The sequence below is a fragment of the Dromiciops gliroides genome, chromosome 3 (genome assembly GCF_019393635.1).
Source record: "Dromiciops gliroides isolate mDroGli1 chromosome 3, mDroGli1.pri, whole genome shotgun sequence".
In the NCBI taxonomy this organism is placed as follows: Eukaryota; Metazoa; Chordata; class Mammalia; order Microbiotheria; family Microbiotheriidae; genus Dromiciops; species Dromiciops gliroides.
In genome coordinates this window covers 53,762,243-53,783,124 of record NC_057863.1, presented here as the reverse complement: position 1 = coordinate 53,783,124, position 20,882 = coordinate 53,762,243, and the positions used below count along the sequence as shown (strand labels likewise).

General features: G+C 40.5%; 1 protein-coding gene across 1 annotated transcript in view; it reads right to left on the bottom strand.

Moving 5' to 3' along the window:
• The window catches only part of SLC9A9 (solute carrier family 9 member A9), a 733,387-nt gene that overhangs the window by 566,415 nt on the left and 146,090 nt on the right, over positions 1-20,882 (bottom strand).

Here is a 20,882-nt window from a genome sequence, read left to right as displayed (position 1 = left end):
CAAGGACCCATTTCATTTTAGCACAGATATGGGAACCCACCATTTCAGAGTAGCTTTCTTACATAAAGGAAGAGAGAAAAAAGGTTTCTCTTCTCCCTCATATTGTTCTTATTTATGTTTCTGTTTTATCCTTCCAGTAGAATGTAAGCCCCTTGAAGACAGCGATTAGTTCATTTGTTTTGTATCTCTAAAGACTAATACCATGTCTTGTGTGTAGTAGCCACTTAATATTTATTGAACTGAACATGTAGGAAGATGAGGCTAAAGTAAATCTAGTGACTTCTATAAAGGGGAAAATGTTGCATAAAACTTTTGATAATATAGAAACTACTCAGCCCAGGCTGGGGGATTACAGATTCAAGAGCTTTTGATCTGGGTGCCTTAAAAACTCGGGTTGCTGAATCCTTGTAATCTTCAGATGTAACTAAAGCAGTCAAATACTGCGTTGATTTGGATACTTCCAACCCCACAACTCAATCTCTAGTCTTGGGCAAGTCACACCCTATTTTTTGTGTGTGTGTGAGGCAATTGGGGTTAAGTGACTTGCCCAGGGTCACACAGCCAATAAGTGTTAAGTGTCTGAGGCCGGATTTGAACTCAGGTCCTCCTGACTCCAGGGCTGGTGCTCTATCCACTGTGCCATCTAGCTGCCCCCAAGTCATACCCTTTTTAATGCCCCTGGAAAACTTTCTAATATTATAAGTAGAAATGTATATGAAATATATGTGTAATATTTAGATGTATATTTAATATATGTATAATGTAACAAGAGATATGTGTGCATGGGTGTACACACGTGTGTACATGTCTGCATATCTGAACATGTACACATACATGCAAAAGATGTCCCATAAAAGTATTCACGTGGTAATAGCTTAAAACTCTACTAACAAAACAAAACAAAAGCACTCCCCCATCGATTCCTTTTCCTAGTTGCCTCTCATTTTTCCTGCTTCTCAATCTCCACCCACAACCCCTTTATTCTGTGCTTGGCTTCCTTTTTTGGATACTTCCTACTGTCCCCTGGCTACCCTTAGCACATATGTTCACCTTTGACTTTTTCTTAGAGGTCTCAACCTAAACCCTAAGTAGGGACTAACTGTAGCTATTTGAGGTTAGCACATCTGGTTCCTGGGAAAGATATTTAGAATCTGGAAGCTTCTTCAGACCAGAAGTTCTTAATAGGAAGTGCACAGATTTCAGGGGGTCTGTAAATGTGGATGAGAAGAAAAATGCATCTTTATTTTGACAGGGATTGGTTTCCTTTCTTCTTGTTGTTGTTCAGTCATTTCAGTCCTGTCCAGCCTACTCTCCATGACCTCATTTGGGGTTTAGTTGGCAAAGATACTGGAGCAGTTTGCCATTTCCTTCTCCAGCTCATTTTACAGATGAGGAAACTGAGGCAAACAGGGTTAAGTGACTTGCCCAGGGTCACACAGCTAGTAAGCATCTGAGGTTAGATTTGAACTCCAGGCTCAGGCTCTATGCACTATGGCACCACCTAACTTTCCTGTTTCCTTTTATTTTATTAACTTAAAAATCCTCTGAAAAGGAATTCAGAGGCTTTACCAATCTGCCAAAGGGGTCCATGATGTAAGGAAAATGGAGGGGGTTAAGAACCTCTGTTTTAGGCCTATGACTGGGAGTTTGATCACTTTTTGCTTTGTATAAATACACATAGTCTTGTCTCTATCTCCTTACTCAAATGGAGGTGAAGGTACATTAGTATTAACTTCTTTATTTATTTAAAGAGAGACAGGGTTGATATTTCTGATAGTCTCTGATACGCAAATTTAGAGACATCTCCACTCCAAATATTCATGTAGACTATTAGTGGTAGAGCCTTCCACACTCCTACTGGTCCAATCAACGAGACCCACTGAACCTTGACCCCAACATAGTGATGTCTAATTGGTCCTCCTTGAGAATGAAGGACAACTACTGACTGACCAACCATGACTCTGGGCAAGCCCTTTAACCTGTGCCTCAGTTTCCTAATGAGAACAATGGCTATGGTACCTACTACAAAGTGTGGTGAGGATCACAAGAGATGAGGCATGCAGAGTACTCATCAAACTAAAAAGCTTTAAAAGTCAGTTATTGGGGGGCAACTAGATGGTACAGTGGATAGAGCACCAGCCCTGGAGTCAGGAGTACCTGAGTTCAAATCTGGCCTCAGACACTTAACACTTATTGGCTGTGTGACCCTGGGCAAGTCACTTAACCCCAATTGCCTCACATTGTTTTCAGGCAGGCTACACTTCTGAAATTGCCTAGGATTTGTTTTGTTTTGGTAGGCAATAGAAATAATAGGGAACAACAAATCAGAAGATTCTCTTTTTCAAGTTTTTGGTGCTGTGACTATAAGAAAATTCAAAGGAATACACAAGTGATAATAGGGAGTCTGGGTAAAGTAAAGACTACCCAGGAGCAGTTAGATGGCACAATAGATAGAGCACCGACCCTGGAGTCAGGAGGACCTGAGTTCAAATTTGACCTCAGACACTTAACACTTACTGACTGTGTGACCCTGGGCAAGTCACTTAACCCCAATTGCCTCACACACACACAAAAAAAGACTACCCAGATTGGGCATTATGGTACATATAGGAGCTGAATGCAAGCTCTCCAGGGAGAAAGTGAGGACATAGCCTGGAGAAAGTCTATCTCTGAGCTTGGTGCACTGGCTAGGAAGATTGCAGGGGAGAGAATGGAGGGGAAGTAAAAGGAATGGTCCTACTCAATTATTATCCTCTGTCCCCTTATTTCCAGCTCCTTCTGGACTAGTTCTAGGATAATTGGGAGAAGTAGGATCTGGTCTTGTTTTGTGGTGCTTTTGGGGTCTTATTGGGTGGGGAGGGGACAAAATTAAACAGGTGACAGTAGGATCTATAACTATGAGGAGGGAAGAGCAACTTTAAACAATCATAGATTTAGAATTAGATGGGATCCTACAGGTCATCAGATCCAAATGCATCAGTTTTCAATCAATCAATAAACACTGATTAAGTATTTACTTGATCAGGTGGCTAGGCTAGCACTGGACTTGAAAGCAGGAAGCCTCATCTTCATGAGTTAGAATCTGGCCTCAGATACTTACTAGCTGACCCTGGGCAAGTCACTTCACCCAATTTGCCTCAGTTTCCTCATCCGTAAAATGATCTAGAGAAGGAAATGACAAACTGCTCCAGTATCTTTGCCAAGAAAATCCCATATGGGGTCATGAAAAACTGTACATGACTGAAAAAAACTGAACAATAAACAACACATGTTCTAGGAAATGTGCTAAGCACTGGAGATACAGAAAAGAAGCAAAAGACAGTCCCTACCCTCAAGAAACTTACTGAAGCCCAGAGAAATAAAGGGACCTGGCCAGGGTAAAAGAGGTATTAAGCAGTTCAGGCAGCATTCAAACCCAGGTCTTCCTAATATCAAGCCTACCTCACCATCTATCACACCAAACCCAGAAGCTTAAGTAGCAACAGCTATGAAAAAAGGGAAATAAAATATTATCTACATCTGCCCAGCCATGAGAAACATTCTATGTATGTAAGCGGCATAAATAACTCGGGCAACTATAAATTACAGTTTGGTGAAAATAGCAATAAATATTTAAAAGAAAAAAACTAATTAGTTGTTTTCTTTTCTTTTCTATATATCCAGGACAATGTATTTCATTGCAATGAGAGGTCTTAAAAAAAAAAAAGTAGGGGAAACAAGGTGGCACAGTGGATAAAACACCGACCCTGGATTCAGGAGGACCTGAGTTCAAATCCAGCCTCAGCCATTTGACACTTACTAGCTGTGTGACCCTGGGCAAGTCACTTAACCCACATTGCTCCACCCCCTCCCTCCCAAAAAAAGTACTGTTGAAGAAACAAAATCCTCAATGGGACTTAAAAAAACAATAATACTTTGCCCTGCCTCCCAACCCTAGATCTGTGATTTGTGTGTGTGTGTGTGTGTGTGTGTGTGTGTGTGTGAGGCAATTGGGGTTAAGTGACTTGCCCAGGGTCACACAGCTAGTAAGTGTTAAGTGTCTGAGGCTGGATTTGAACTCAGGTCCTCCTGACTCCAGGGCCGGTGCTCTATCCACTGAGCCACCTAGCTGCCCACTGTGATTTTTTTTTTTAAGTAAAAGTAGGTCCAGGTGAGAAAAAAACTCTATCACTGTAGGATCTATAGGATAGCAATTAACTGTTCTGCTAGTTATGATCTTAGACTGTTTTCTAGGTTACAGTGAGGCTCTGGGTCACATAGTGTATATCAAAGGCTGGACTTCAACTCAGGTCCTGAGTCGAGGCTCCCTATTCACTAGATGGTGCTGCCTCAAAATTACATTGAAAATTGAAGTATAAAGAAGGTGGCAATGTCTCATTTAGTATTAAAGGATTATTGGTGACAAAAACATATCACACAAACATCTCAGAAGTGCAATTTGGCTGAAGCTAAGCTTGGCAATATTCTGTCCACTTCTGAACCCATTAATTCTCCTGCCAAGTTAAAATGAATCATCATTGTCAATAAAGATTGATAAAGCCCCCATGACTACATGGCCCCAGCACAAAGTGTCTGGCCTCCAAAGAGGCCAATGCAAGCTGTGCCGAATCTCAAACGACTGACTTCTCACCCTCTCCTCTTTGTCAACAATCCTCTGTCTCTGCTTACTTTCTCTGTTATTTTCTCATCCTTAAATATGGTGAGTTTTTCTCTTCACTCCCCACCGATCTTTTCATTTTAAGCCAATTTTGTCTTCAATGACCAATAATTGGTCTCGCTGCTACGTTTAGAAGAAACAAGTTTGCAATACCATTTGCCTTTCATTTAACCATCTTTCTCTCCTGCTTAATTATTTTTAATAATTGTGATTTTAATATTTGATGAAGAGGCAGGATGGAGCAGGGGAAGAGAGGGTTGGTCTCAAGGTCCAGAAGACCTGAGTTCAAGTATTGATTCTCATAGTGTCATGCTGGGCAAGACACTTAACCCTACAGTGCCCCAAGATAATGCTCGTTTATCTGCACCTTGGAGGAGGATATTTATATAGGAGTTATCTATCTTTGGGGGCAAAGCAGGCATGAACAAACAGCTAAAAATTATATATGTTCGTACATAAACATACATGCACATACACATTTTGTTGTTATCATTCAGTTATCCAGTTGTGTCTGACAAGTCATGACCCCATGGACCCTAGCAAGCCAGGCCCATCTATCCTTCACTATCTCTTGAAGTCTGTCTAAGTTTATGGTCATTATTTCCATGACAGTATTTTTGGGTTTTTGTTTTGTTTTGTTTTGCAGGACAATGGGGGTTAAGTGACTTGCCCAGGGTCACACAGCTAGTGTCAAGTGCCTGAGGCCGGATTTGAACTCAGGTACTCCTGAATCCAGGGCCAGTGCTTTATCCACTGTGCCACCTAGCTTCCCCTCCATGACAGTATTTATCCACCTCATCCTCTGTCATCCCCTTTGCCCTTTGCCTTCAATCTTTACCAACATTAGGGTCTTTTCCAATGAGTCCAGTGTTCTCATTAAATGGCCAGAGTATATATACATTTACATAGACATACACAAATACAATACACACATATAGCTGCATATATGCATGTGGTCATAGCACACACTGTACACATATGTGTATATATGTATATTCATATATACATACATATCTCTTTACCATGCATGCAGCAAGATGGACACTGCAATGTGTGTGTGTGTGTGTGTGTGTGTGTGTGTGTATACACACATATATTGCTTCCAGGTTTGCAAAATACTTTGCATACATTGTGTCCTATGATCCTGACACCACCTCTATGAGACAGGTACCATAGATATTAATATCTCTATTTTACAGATGAGGAAACTGAGGCATAAAGAGGTGAAATCACTGGCCACTACCTCACAACCAATAACTCCACTGGGTTTGGTCTTCCAATTCAGCCAAATTGTTTTGAAATTTCCTACATAAATGTGAATCCCCTCCCAAAAGCTTCTAGAGACCAGTGAAACTGGGGGTGGGGGCAGGGTGGGATATGAGCATGGTGCACAGGACTTAGCACATTGCCTTTTATATAGCAGATGATATATAATAGATTTACAGTTTCATGTAGGAGCATCCCTTTTTTTCTATTCTACAATGTTATGGAAATGCTTGTTTTATTTCTTAAGTTCAGAATAAAATAAATAAAATTTAAACTAAAAGAAAAAATATACAGTAGACGATAAATGCCAATTTACTAGGTGACTGACTCAATCTCTTCTCTCCACCCATCTCCCTGAACCCCCAAACGTCACTGTGGCAGAATGATCTCATGCTCTCATCTCCTAAACCCCTACCCAACCCAACCTGACAATTCTCTACCTCCAGAAAGCCAACTCACTGGTCTCTAGACCCTTGAGACAGAGTCGCTGCCTTCATCTTCCCAGTGGTTCCCAAATTAGGCATTTCCTGCCTGGTCTGTTCTCTCTCAGCAACTTTTCAAACAGATCCCTTCTTTCCATCCTTATCCTGTTGCTGATTACTCCCTGATCCCTCTATTTCCCATGTCAAATCAAAAGGCATGATTTAGTTCTAGTAACCCTATATATAAATAAATCTACCCTGTCATAAATCTGACGTGTGTTTTCAGCTTCTGTCTTCTTCAGGTGGTAAAAATATTATGTCTCTCGGGTGTGTGACTGATAGGCCCAAAATTGCTTTAAAAGCAACAACAACCACCACCAAGTGAGCAAATAGAACATAACGTGTCTGGAAAAGTCAGAGTAGGATTCAGGAGTGAGCAGCTTCCTGAGGAGGCCAAGTTCCAGGGCCACATGGGCTCAGCCTTAAAGACCATCAGCAGGCAATGGCAGGTAAATTGAGTTACTCCTAAACTCTGGCAGCAGTTAGCTGGTGGTTTTACCCACTTACTATTTTCTGGATTGATAGTGAAAGAGGTAACTCACCCCTCTTGAGTTTGCTGCATGGACTATCTGTATTGGGGCCCTGGAAGGAAATGAGCTCATGCCACCATCTTCCTACCCTTGAGCATGGCCCAGTATTAATTCTTCTGTTATTAGAAGCACTTAACTTACACGTGGTATCAGAGATCCAGAGGTTTAAAGTCAGAAAGCTCCTCAGAGGCCCTTTGCTTCATTTAAAAGTTAGGAAAGTGGAGGCTGAGGGACTTGTTCAGTGTCATTCAAACAGTAAGAATCAGAGGTGGGTTATAAACCCAAGTCCTCTGACTCCAGAATCAGCACTTTCTCCCTCATTATATGCTCAGAGATTTTAAATTTGCTTTTCTAAGCTCTTCATCTCTTTGGATAATGGGGAAGATAAAGGAAAGTTGAATAATTACCCAAATAAAATAAGCCCTGTACTTGCTTACCCTCCCCCCAACTCTGCTATTGTGGAAAGAATCATTATGATTTAGTTCAAGAGTTCTTCACCTTCTTTGTGTCATGGATTCCTCTTTGGCAGTCTGGTGAAGCCTATGGACCCCTCGGAATAGTCTTTAAATGTGTAAAATATATAGGATTACAAGAAATCCAATTAAATTGAAATGCTTATCAAAATTAAAAAATAAAATCTAGGACCCCTTACGCTCTTTACCCAGGGTGGATGTCTACAGCTATCTAATTTACCAGATAATCAGCTAATCCTCCATTTTGCTTACGGTGACTTATTTTAGGTTTTGGCATTGTCATGTTTGAACTCTATTGTTAATTTAAGGGGAGAAGGGAGAGAAAATCAATACTTGCAATTGAAAAAAGGTTTGAAAAAAGATTTGGTTTCCCTTGTCATCATTTCCTTCCTACCATCCCCTCCTTGCCCCTTATAGTAATTCTGTATTGTTTGGAGAAAGTTTTTCTTCTAGGAAGTGTCAGGCATGGGGGTATATAAACATAACCCCTGCTACTGGAGAGATGAGGCTAGTGCATTGCTTGAATTCAGGAGTTCTGAGTTGTGGTAGGCATAAGACAGTTAGTTGATGATATTAAGTCCAGCACTGAAATGGTGAGTTCTGGCAAATGGGAATTCAACAGGTTGCTTAAGGAGGAAAGAACCAGCCCTCTGTGCCTAACAGTGGTAGGATTGGGTTATAAGTGGTCACTATATTTCGAGCATGGGGAGAGTAAGAGGGAAGGACTGAAGGAGAGGGGGGATGGAGGAAGGGAGAGGGGGATTGAGCAAAAAAGAGAGAGAGAGAGAGAGAGAGAGAGAGAGAGAGAGAGAGAGAGAGAGAGAGAGAGAGAGAGAGAGGAATAGGAAGGAAGGAAGAAGGGGGAAGGGAAGGGAAGGAAGGGGAAGATAAAGGAAGACAAGTATCCTTGCTGGAAGCCAGCAACCAGCATTCATTGCAGGACTATTATCTTACAGCTACAAGGAGAACATCAACTCCCTTTTAAAATTTTTGCAAATACAGAGAAAAACAGCTACTCAAAGGTGTTTCAAGATACCTAAAAAGCAATGAAATAAAATTTTAATGATTTGCTCTAATAAGGAGATTCTAATTTGCCAGGAAGAAAAGAAGTGGAGGCCAATAAGAAAGCTTGACTGGCTATGAGAAGTTATTTTCCATACAGTAAACCTAATCTTCTAGGTGGAATGTTTCCTATCCCATCTTACTGCCATTGTCTAGTATTGTGAGGAAGAATTCCACTGGAGATAAGGCGATACGATAGATTCATTCTGTAGGGTCATAGAGTCTAAAGGTAAATTAGACAGCATCTAGTCCAATGCCTTCATTTTATAGAAAAGGAAACTGAGGTCCAGAGAAGTTCAGTGACTAACCCAGAGTCAAAAGATAGTTACTACAAGAAACCATGACTCCTGAATATTCATTCCCACTCTTGTCTTTGCCACCATGTCCCAGCTGCCTTCTCACCATGGAAGATCCCTCTCTTTTGTGAGGCTTTCTCCTTCTTTCTATCCATGAGCCCCTATCACCCTGGAAGAGCTCTCCACCTCCAGGATTTCTTACTCTGGAGATACCTTGGACTCTGCAGGCCTCTCCTCCCTTTAGTGAATTCCTCCACATGTTGAGAAAACATCCAGGCCAATCATCTCCAGGTTCCCCTCCAGGCTCCCCTCCTGACTCTCCAAATTTCCCTCAAGTTCTATCTTCCTCCTTTCTTCCCCCCTCTCTCTTCCCATTCTCAGTTCCCTTTTTTGTGTGTATTGTGTTTTCCCTTTAGAATGTAAACTCCTTGAGGGCAGGAACGGTCTTTTTGCTTTAATTTGTATTCCCTGCATTTTAGCACAGTACTGACACACCAAAAGTACTTAATAAGTGCTTGGTAACTTGACAGTGCTGTTGGCTTTCAACTGATTCACTGCATTTATTGCCAATATTTATTGCACAGCTAGACCATAATTTTTTATTGTCTTGTTCTCTGCTTTACATATGTTAATCATAAAGCTCATAAGTATCTGTAAACAAGGTCTGTTTACAAGATATGTCTTTTGAATTCTCGATGGTGTCAGGTATAGAACAGGGATGGGAATAAGGACTTCCTGCCCAAGAAACTCCCTCTTACCAATTCAGGTTTCTACCTTCATGGTTACTTTTAGAGATTTGCCAAGAGCACTTAAAGACTAGGTCACTTGCCCAGGATGAGATAGCCCTTATGTATCAAAGGCCTTGAACTTGGGTCTTCCTAGTTTCAAAGCTGAATCCATTACACCAAGGCAGGCTGAAGGTTAATTGAATGGAGAGTCTGTAAATAATTGACTAACATTGATGGTAGAGAAGGAGAGACTGGATGCTGTGGCTAAATTCTGGCTGCATTGTTAAGTCAGTCTTCCCAGTGGGTAAATGACTTAAGGGAAAAAGCTACATAGGCCTGAGTATAATATAGGCATTTACTTGGGGGTAAGGGACAGGGAATATGGCGGGAGGGTGAGGAAGTCACATTTTCAGGCTATAGCTTAGCAGACTGTTGATCCACTCAATATTGCTCTCAGAGAAGAAAAAATTCTGATCTACTTTACTTTCTAGAATGCCAAAGGGAGTAACTTATACCCTAGGAGGGCATGACCACCTAAAAATCTAATCACTAAGTCTAAGTCCACTTTCCTTGGCTCTCTTTAGGGTGAATATGAATCAGAAGTCTTCCCTGAGGAATGTGCCATTGGAAGAGCCCCCAGGGCACAATTTAGAAGATTCATCTTCTTGCCTCTAAAAGGCCTCTGACTGAGCAAGTGGCCCTTTCCAGTAATCCCCGGAGGTTGAGATGAATCATTGAAGAGTTCCTACAAAACAAGTCTTCCCTCCTCCCCCCATGGCAAAATCTATGAGTAATTGAAAGTCAGGAATTGTAAGAAAAAGAGTTTGTATTCTTAATTATAGTATTTGCTAATAGGACTTCTTAGTGTCCTAAAACAATGTGATTAGAACAAATGGTAATTTCTTTTCTTTTTTTTTTTTAATCTCCTGTAGGTAAGCTTCAGGAAACGAATTTTTAAAAAATCTGAAAACTGCTGTCGATTTCATTTTCTTTCTAACCCATGAAGCAATTCAAACCTAAAAATCTCATTTGCCACCCCCCCCCCAAATAACTCTATTTGGGGAGAACAATAGGCAAACAATCACAGTTTTTAAAACTCCCTTTTCTATGGATACCACTCTGGGGCATTTATTTTTCTTCTTCTTTTTTTTTTTTTGCAGGCAATAGGGGGTTAAGTGACTTGCCCAGGGTCACACAGCTAGTAAGTGTCAAGTGTCTGAGGTCGGATTTGAACTCAGGTACTCCTGAATCCAGGGCTGGTGCTTTAACCACTGTGCCATCTAGCTGCCCCCCCGGCATTTATTTTTGATAAGAACTGAGTTTGGACTACCTAAAATGCATCTATGATGACTGAAAGCTGCGGATGTTGCTTCTGAATTGTAAGCAGTATAAATGCCAGTAAAAATATCCTTATGCACTTCTGCATTAGCCTGTAAACAGCAGATCATTTCCCCTGGTCACTCATTAGGCTTCTCCATTTTCCTTTTACTGTTGTTCAATCTCTTTTCAGTTAACCATGCAATACGGACTCTCTGGGGAAGAGGTTTCTCCTTCTGACCTCACACAAGGTTTGACTGCTTGCAGAAGCCAATCTTCCTTCAGCAGAATCAGCCTTGGCTCCAGATTTGGGTAGGGAAGAGACAAAAGAGATGAGACAAAGCAAAGCGATATTAGAGAGTGCTTCCTTTTAGAGAGGTAAAAGCATGCTGCCAGGGTAGGACGATGTGGGCTTTCAATTACTGGTAGATTCTAAGGTGGTTGGAGAAAGAGTTTTCTTCTGTTAAAATCTCCAACCATTCATTTTAGTCTCCAGGGATTCCTGGAAAGGGCTATTTGCACAGAGGTCTCAGAGGCAGGAAGATGAGTCTTCTGAATTGTTCCCTGGAACTTTTGCATTGGTAGGTTCTTTTGGGGAAGGTCTTCTGATGTTCCTGGATCTCCTTCCACAGACTTGTGTCCTTTACAAAGCTGACTTAGGAGAGATGGTAGTGCTGCTTGCTCTAAACATCAAAATGGCTAGCTACACCTCTGTATACTGCAGCCTATCCTTTGCAATACTGAATTTTAGAAAAGCCACTAAACTTACAAGCCCTTTTATCCCAGCAATACTACTACTTGGAACATACTCCAAGGAAACAATGGAATTCATGTTCACATATGTACATATATTTATGACAATACTCTGTGGTAGTGAAAAAAGTAGAAACAAATAGAGACCTAAAATTGGGAATGACTGGACAAATTATTGTTTATGAATATAATAGAATAACATTGTTATGCCATAAGAAATGATAAATGTAAGGAATTCAGAGAAACATGTTAAGATATGCATGTGTTATAGGCCCAGAGCACCCTAGAAGTTCTCTGGGGTACATCAAGGAACCTCGTCCTTGAGAAACTATTCCAAAAGACAGACACACCTAAAGAGATAAGTGGAACCATATTGGACTAAGCTAGCAACGGGACCTCTACCCTTCATTCTAGTCTCTCTCACCCCTGGGGAGATAAGATTAGGTGTGGCTGCTGCCTTTGTGTCCTGAGGAGAGAGATGGCTTGAGAGATCTGCAGCCACCCCTCACCCAACTCCCCTAGCCACCACCAGAGTGGGGTGGTTGTCCCTCAATAAGGGAACTTTCAACAGTCAGATGGTCACCCCCATCAGTACTCTATAAAAGTATCTGCCTGTCTCCTGCTCAAGGAGATTGATATCTCAGAGCCACCTCTGTGCCATGCCTTTCTCCCCATGAGAAGAAGTCCAAGGATTTCTCTCTTGGTTTCCCTTCCCTTCCCCAGCCCCTAAATAAACTTATTCTATTGGATTCTTGTGCAAGAGGGTATAATTCTTTAAAGAGGAGTTCCTAAGGACCCCAAACCCCCAACCCCTATCCCAAAACCCCTACCCCATTTTTCCCCATGTTAAATGGAATAATATAGAGTGATGGAAGTAGAACCTAGGAAACAAAGTACCCAGTGACCACATCAAATGACATCAGAAAGTTTATCAATGGAGTTATCAATCTCAATTCCAGAATACAGACAGTAGAATGTTCCTCCTTTTAGTAGAGAAGTGGGGGACCAAGAGGGCAGAATGGTGCATATGCCATCAGGCAGGATCATTGTGTTGGTTTGTTTTGCTTAAGGATATTTTAGTTACTAAGGAGGATTCCTTGTGGGCAGGAATATTAAGAAGTGAGAATGATGTAAAAATACACCAATCAAAGGATTTGGTCCATCCTTTGGTTACCATTTTTTACAGAAGAGTCAGTTATATCGGATGTTTTTCTCTATAAAGGACCTTATAAAGCTATTGAGCTAATGCTATTAATATTCAGCCAGTCAGTCAGTCAGTCAGTGAGCTAATAAGCATTTATTGTCTGCCTGCAGAGCTCACTGGACCATACAGAATGCTTGGGTAAATATTAGTGATTAGAAGCAGTTCCTTTCCTTCGGGATATTACTGTCAGGGACAGATTAACTAATTGCAAGGTTACCAGTCAGAAGCAGAGAGGAACTGACTTGCCCTGCTCAGAAAACAAACATTTTCTCAGTCTCCCCCCTGACCCACAATGGAAATACACCATGCATGTATATCCTGGAATGGAGATGGGAAAGAATACAAATAAGTTAGACTCATTCACCAAACTCTGACAACCGGGATTTGGGTATCTAAATTTCTTGGACATAGACCCATTTTTAGGTGAAATACAAAAGAATGTTGACTTTGGAGGCAGAAGATATGCATTTAAAAGAACTAGATTCAAATCTCATCTCTGCCACTTGCTATATATGTGACCTTGGGCAAGTCTCTGGGCCTCAGCTTCCTCCTTTATAAAATGAGGTTGAGCTCTGTGGTCCCTTCCAGTTCTACCTGTATGATGCCATGATTCTCCTCAGGTGCATGGTCCTTGATGAACTTTGATATGGCTATTTTGCTTACATTCCTTCTCAAGTGTACTCCCACCCTGAGCAGAATTGTATCTAATAAAGTAAAGAGACTTCCTTCTTCCTTTCTTGTTCTCCACTTGTGGAGCTTACTTTATGGGGCAGACACACACAGTCAGACCACATATGGGAAGAGGAAGGCATTGGCAGATGTTAAAAGAGACCCCACAATGGGGCAGCTAGGTGGCACAGTGGATAGAGCACTGGCCCTGGAGTCAGGAGGACCTGAGTTCAAATATGACCTCAGACACTTACTAGCTGTGTGACCCTGGGCAAGTCACTTGGCCCCAATTGCCTCACCAAGAAAAGAAAAAAAGAGAGACCCCCACAGAGCGAAACATACCTACTGCTCTTTCTAGCCACTCTGAAAACTACCCTCTTTCATTGGATAAGGTCCAGTCTCAGTCCTCAAATTAACATGTATGTACATATACACATATAGACATATAAAACATATACATATAAACATGTATGTATGTACGTGTAGAGGGTGTGAGTGTGTGTGTGAGATTGAATCAACATCTCATCCTACAACAAAAAGCTCTACCTTGACATCAGGTGAGAACACCTCTCTTAAATCAACCAATTAATGGGATTAAATTAAATGAGACCAATCTAATTCATCAAGTTGGGAAGGAGTAAAAGGCTTCTAGCCATTGCAAGAAATGAAATTACAATATAGAGGAAGTATATTGAGGTTGGTTGAAAATTCTCAGTTGAGCTCTGTGAGTTTTAGATAAAAATGCAAATCCAGGGGCAGCTAGGTGGCACAGTGGATAGAGCACCAGCCCTGGAGTCAGGAGCACCTGAGTTCAAATCTGGCCTCAGACACTTAACACTTACTAGCTGTGTGACCCTGGGCAAGTCACTTAACCCCAATTGCCTCACTAAAAAAAAAAAAAAATGCAAATCCATTCAGAGACCAGAATTCAAGTGTCTAGACAGGAGTTGGAGCCAAGTCCTTGAGAGTGAATCACTTGTAGAAGATGAAAAGAGTGTCTGCCTCTCTCTTCTCTCCATCCCACCCCACCATCCCCTAACTAGGGGAAGAGCCTGAGAACTGTGGACATTCTAATAGTTTCTCTATAACAGATTAGCACAGTCCCTATAGTAGAAGGTACTTAAAAAATATTGACTGATTGACTAATTGGTGGATTACTGATGTCAGTTTCTGAAGGAGGCGCCAAGAACAAAACCAGACAACACCACAGCTTTGGGACACCACAAGGAGCTCAGCAATAATCTACATCAAAACCTAAAGGAAAGTCTGTGAGATCCCCACTAAGGACAGAAAAGGACGTCCAGGAGGGGTGAGTTATCCCATTTCCCACAACATGAGCTCTAAGCCAGAGATTCTTAAACTTTTTCCACTTCTGATGCCTTTTTGCCTAAGAAACGTTTATGTGACCCCGGGTATATAAAATAGGTACACAAATAAAAAATTACTGCCAAATTTGTTCACAACCTCCACGTACAGTTATGCAATCCCATATGGGGCCTCGACCCACATCTTAAGAAGCTTTGCTCTAAGCTTCTGTTTACTTTCCCCTGGACTCTGTGTGTACTTGTGGGAGAGTGTGCCCTGGTTTTGGGAGAGGTTTGTACCAATTGTTCCCACTATACCACCTTAGTAAATACCTATTTCTAAAAGCTATTTAAGTCTAGTTAGTGAATTGATATCAAATGATAATCATTGGGAGAAACACAATGTGGTCTATGAGATACATCCCTAGAAAAAATACCCCCAACCCCTTAGGGCTACCCAGAATCCTAAGAGGAGATGTAACAGCTGCTCCCTGGGGACCTAAACTTCCAGTGCCAATGAGGGTTTGAAATAGGAGCCGCAGAACCTATGCACCACAAATATATACATATATATATATATATATGGGTATATACATACAAAATACACATACACACATATGTATATATACATATATATGGGTATATACATACAAAATACACATACACACATATGTATATATACATATATACACATTATATATGTATCTGTGTATATGTGTATAATGATTTGTTGGGTAGTATAAGTAAATATGTTGGTTCCAGATAGCTGAGTTAGGCTTTTTGAGCCCCTTTTGACCTTGAAGAAATAAGAACTTTCTGGAATGCTACCAGGAAAAAAAAAGTACAACAAAACAAAGCATGTTCTACCTGAACTCAATTTAATGCAACATTCATTTGTTACATGTTTGTTACTCTTTTCCAGGCACAGGATAAAAATGCAAAGGATGAAACAAGACTCACTTCCAAGGGGCTTATCTTCTAATGGGGGAGACAAGTACATATCTAATTATACACAGAAAAGCAAAACACCATAAAGTGAATAAATACAGCTAAACACCAAGTACTTAAACCTAAGATGATTGGGGGAAAAGGGCTCTAACATTTATGGGAATCAGGAGAAGCTCTTTGTGAAAGGTAGAGTTTCAACTGTGTTTGAAAGAAGAGCTCAAGTTAATATGCTCATATCATAATACAGTAAGTTGAATGTAAAAATGGCATGGAACTAGAGATTAAAGTCATCGATTTAGAAATAGAAGGGATTTCGAAGTAATCTAGTCCCATCTTAATTTTGCAAATATGGAAACTCGGGCCAAATGGGTTTTGTGACTTGCCGAATATCACACGCATAGTTGAACTCATGCCCAGTGATTATAAATCCAACACATTTTTCACTGTACCACATCTTGAATTAGTTCCTTTTCTCCAAGAATATGACCTAATCGCTTTTTAAATTTGTTACCCTTTTCCTTTTCCTTGATTGGTTTAATCCTTTCTCCTTTTTGTTATTATTGTTCAGTCATTTCCTGACTTCTTGTGGAGTTTTGCTGACAAAGATACTGTAGTGGTTTGTATTTCTTCTGCAGCTCATTTTACAGATGAGGAAACTGGGGCAAATAGGGTTGAGTGACTTGTCCTGGGTTACACAGTTAGTAGGTGTCTGAGGCCAGATTTGAACTCAGGAAGATGAGCTTTCCTGACTCCAGACCCAGTGTTCCAACTGCACCAATCATATGCTGCCCCCTCTTGTCTTCTATTTTCTCCCAGTCCTCCCTTTACTTTTACAGCTTAGCTCCCCTGTCATCTTTTCCTATTATTATATCCTCCCTCCCTTCCCATGCCTACCCTGAACATCAGGTGGAATGCATCTACCCCACTATTGTTTTGTCTCCTCAGTCAATGAGAGAATTGAACTAATCAAACTGTAAGGTCTCTTGCAACCATTAATCTCACATTCTCCAGTATTATACTCATCCAATACAATTTCACATTAATCAAACTATTCCTAACCAATATACATGAGATAGCTCTTGTCTATAGCAAAAGGGAATGTGTGTGTGCTAAGGGCGGAAGATGGGGTGCTATTCATCGGGGGTCCTTTGATTCTATTCTCCCCAAAGTGGGTGGCACTAAGTTCTTAACAGAGGGCTCAGGCTGGTCATTCTTGGTGCCTCTTCCTCTCTGGAGCAGAACAAACACTCTCATATAGAGTAAACCATCCCTTTCTGAATTGTAACACTCCCAGGTGATCTGTACGTGACTGTCATTTCCTAACTGTCATTGGATACAATATGCTGCTTAAAATTGTGCTCTAATGCATACTTGAAGCATTTCTTCTGCCTTCCATCTGTTCCACTACAGCAATATGTCCAGAAATTGCTTTGATATCTTAGTCTGGTTCATTCTCAGCACATGACCTGCCCAACAGAGCTTGTTTAAATGGCTCCTCATTCCTAAGAATTGGATGGTTTCCAGAAATACTCTGCTGGTGACTGTGGGTTGTCATGGGATGTTTATTAGAGCATGTGTCACTGATTCAGCAGTTGGATTTGACATCAGCAGTAGTTGCACATATCACACCTTAAGGGGAGAATAGTCAGACCCATTTCCTTCCCTCTCTTCCCAACTCTCTAGACATTCATCCTCATTCAAAGCTTAGGGACAGATTCTACCCAAGGATGCTTGACTTCTGGCTCCTGGTCAGTGGGTAAGGGTTGTACATTGTGTTTACTCTTTGACCTGTGGATGGAGGCAGGAGGAAGAAAGAAAAGCAATCCACTGAGAGGGCACCTACAAAAGAAAGTAGAGCATGTCTTCAGAGGTTCTCAAATGGAAGAGATGCTAAAAACAACTGTTAATGATTATCTCCCACTAGGAGTTGAGTCCTCAAAATGAAAGAACATGGCTCTGACGTTAACATCAAAGAAAGAGCTTAATACAACACTGCCTTTAGTTATATGTGTGAAACTCTCACCAAAGCCCATGGGAGTTACAGATGGGGATTTGAGGACAGCCTCTGACCTCTTCGACTTTAACTTCTCATTAACAAAGCAGTCGCTTAAATGTTTAATGTCCAATTTTTAAATGGGGAAATCAATACTTCAATAGAGTCCATCTAAATACTTCATTAACCCCCTCCCCAATCCTGCCCTTGGGAATTTCGCTGCCTAGTTGAATGTCCTCTCTAAATGAGCTTTTATAAGAAACAGGCAATAATCGTGGCCACTTTGTGAACCTCCAAGAGGAAGCTTGGATTAGAGGAAAACAAATTGGTAAAATATGGAATGAATTTCACTGAGAGAAGATTAGTTCCCTAAATCAGGCCCAACTTGGGCTTAATTGGCACAGGGGTGACAATGAAGAGAGTGACAGCCAGTAGGTCTTTCACTTTGTTAAAAACGGACTTTTCATAGTAGAAAGTAAGTTCCTTGGGGCAGGGGCAGGGGCAGGGGCAGTTTCATTTTGATCTTTGTATCTCCAGAATCTAGTATAGAGTTGTTGTTTTTTTTTTCCATAGGGGGTAAGCAATTAAATGCTTGTTAAATGAATGAAAGAAAACAATTAGAATTACCAACCGATCTACTGCTCAGATGCCTGGCCTTGCCCTTCTTTGTCTGCAATCATCAATTTGAAATTCAGCTTGTTCTTTATTGATCCCTTCTCGGTATTGTTTTATTTCCTTGAGATGCCATTTTTCTTACCCTAAGCTGACTGTGTGCCTATGAAAGAATAGCTTATATATGACTGCCAAGATAGACTTTTGTTGAGTAAAAACCAGAAAAGTGTAAAAAAAAAAAGACTTTAGTACCTCCAAGTCAGACAATAAGTAGCCATGTTCTTAGTACATGGTCTTCATTCTAAAGGTACACACACACACACACACACACACACACACACACACACGTACATCTATATACACACTCACATATACACATACAGAGGACATATGGGAAAATACCACAGGAACATAGGGTTAGAGTTAAGAGATACCTTAGAGGTCACTGAATCTAACCCCTTCATTTTATAGATGAGGGAGGCCTAAAGGTGAGGTAATTTGCAAAGGGTCACACAAGTAGGAAAGAGAGAAGGCTAGGATTTGAAACAGGGCTCTGAATAAATCAGAATTCTCCATATCCCACTTAATAAAAGTAGTTAACATTTATATCATATATATATTTATATGTATGTGTATGTAGTTTGCAAAGTGTTTCTATCTTTTATCTCAATTGATCCTCACAACAGTCTTTTTTTCTTTCTTTGCTTTTTTCTTTTCTTTCTTCTTTTTTTTTGGTGGGGCAATGAGGGTTAAGTGACTTGCTTAGGGTCACACAGCTAGTAAGTGTCAAGTGTCTGAAGCTGGATTTGAACTCAGATCCTCTTGAATCCAGGGCTGGTGCCTTATCCACTGTGCTACCTAGCTGCCCCAACAATCTTTATGAGTGTAGGGGCTTTGGGGTTCTTATAGCTATTTTCTTTCTTTTTTATTTTGTTTTTAATTTATGGAATAAAACAAGCATTTCCATTACATAGTACAATAAAGAGATAATTGTACATGAAACTACAAATTTACTAAGTACAACTTTTTATTCCTTTCAAATATACAACAAAATTATCATGTTAATTTTTTTTTCCTTTTTTTTCCCCTTTTCCAATCCCCACCCCCCAGCCCTAGAGATGGACACCATTAGACACAAATAAGTACATATTTGTAAAATTATTCTATATATACTTCTGTTTGTCATTTCTTTCTCTGGATGCAGATAGCATCTTTGTTCATGTGTCCTTTATAGTTAATTTGGGTATTTATAATAGTCAAAATAACTTATTCACTCAAAGTCATTTTTTCTTGGGGGGGGGTAGGGCAATGAGGGTTAAGTGACTTGCCCAAGGTCACACAGCTGGGAAGTACAAACTGTCTTAGGCCCTCGAGCTCAGGTCCTCCTGAATCTAAGACTGGTCCTTTATCCACTGCTCCACCTAGCTGCCCCCCACTCAAAGTCATTCTTAAAACAATATTGCTGTTGCTGTATACAAAGTTCTCTTGGTTCTTCTCATTTTGCTCTACATTATTTCATGCAGATCTTTCCATGTTTTTGTAAAATCATTGAGTTCATCATTTCTTATAGCACAGTAATATCCCATCACAATCATATACCACAACTTGTTTATGAGGAAAATGAGGTCCAGCCAAGTTGTGACTTGACTAAGGTCACAAAGGTAGGATCTGAGTCAAGATTTTAATTCAGGTCTTCCTGACTTAAAGTCTAAAATAATAATAGCTTAAATTAGTTAGCATTTATATGGAGCTTTAAGGTTTACAAAGCTTGTTATACATGTTCTATCATATAATAATAATAATAATAGCATCCATATAGTGCATTAAGGTTTGCAAAGCACTTGAAGAATGTTATCAAATCATCACAACAACGACAGGATGTAGGTGCTATTTTCATTCCCATTTTTCATGTGAGAAAACTGTGGCAGACAGAGGTTATATGCCTTGTTCAGGATCTCATAGTGTCTGAGGTCAGACTTGAACTCAGGTCTTCTTAACTCAGGGTCCAGCACTCTTCCCACTATACTACCTAGATACTTATTTCTATGGATGTGTGCAAATATAGCAAGTAATTGGAGAAACCAGCTGTGGGAGTTGAGAGGGGAAAGGAAAACTGAAATGTTTCTTTCTTAAGTCACAATAAACACTCATAACTGTCCTGTCTCTCTATTCTTTCATCCTTCTAGGACCATTTTGGCCCAGGACAGGGGAAAGGAGGACATGCAACTGAAGCAGCTCAGCATTTCAGGCTTTGCTCTCACAAGTCCTAACCTTCTTCTGTAGTTCCAGTAACTAAGTTATATCCTTGTTTCCTGTGACCAAGTTCTTGCATTGTACCAGACTTCTTGGAATACCAGTAATGAAACACAAAGTCTTTGTTAAGAAGAACTTCTGGCTTAATCAAGGTAGACTAGAAATAGTACTCAGAATGAACAAGCATCTATTAAGTACTTTCTATGTGCCCTGGCACTATGCTAGGTATTGGAGCTACAAATTCAAAATTGAAACAGTGCCTGGTCTTGAGGAACTGCCATTCTAATGGGTGAGACAATATGTATTAAGAATTTGAATAATATATAGAAAATGAC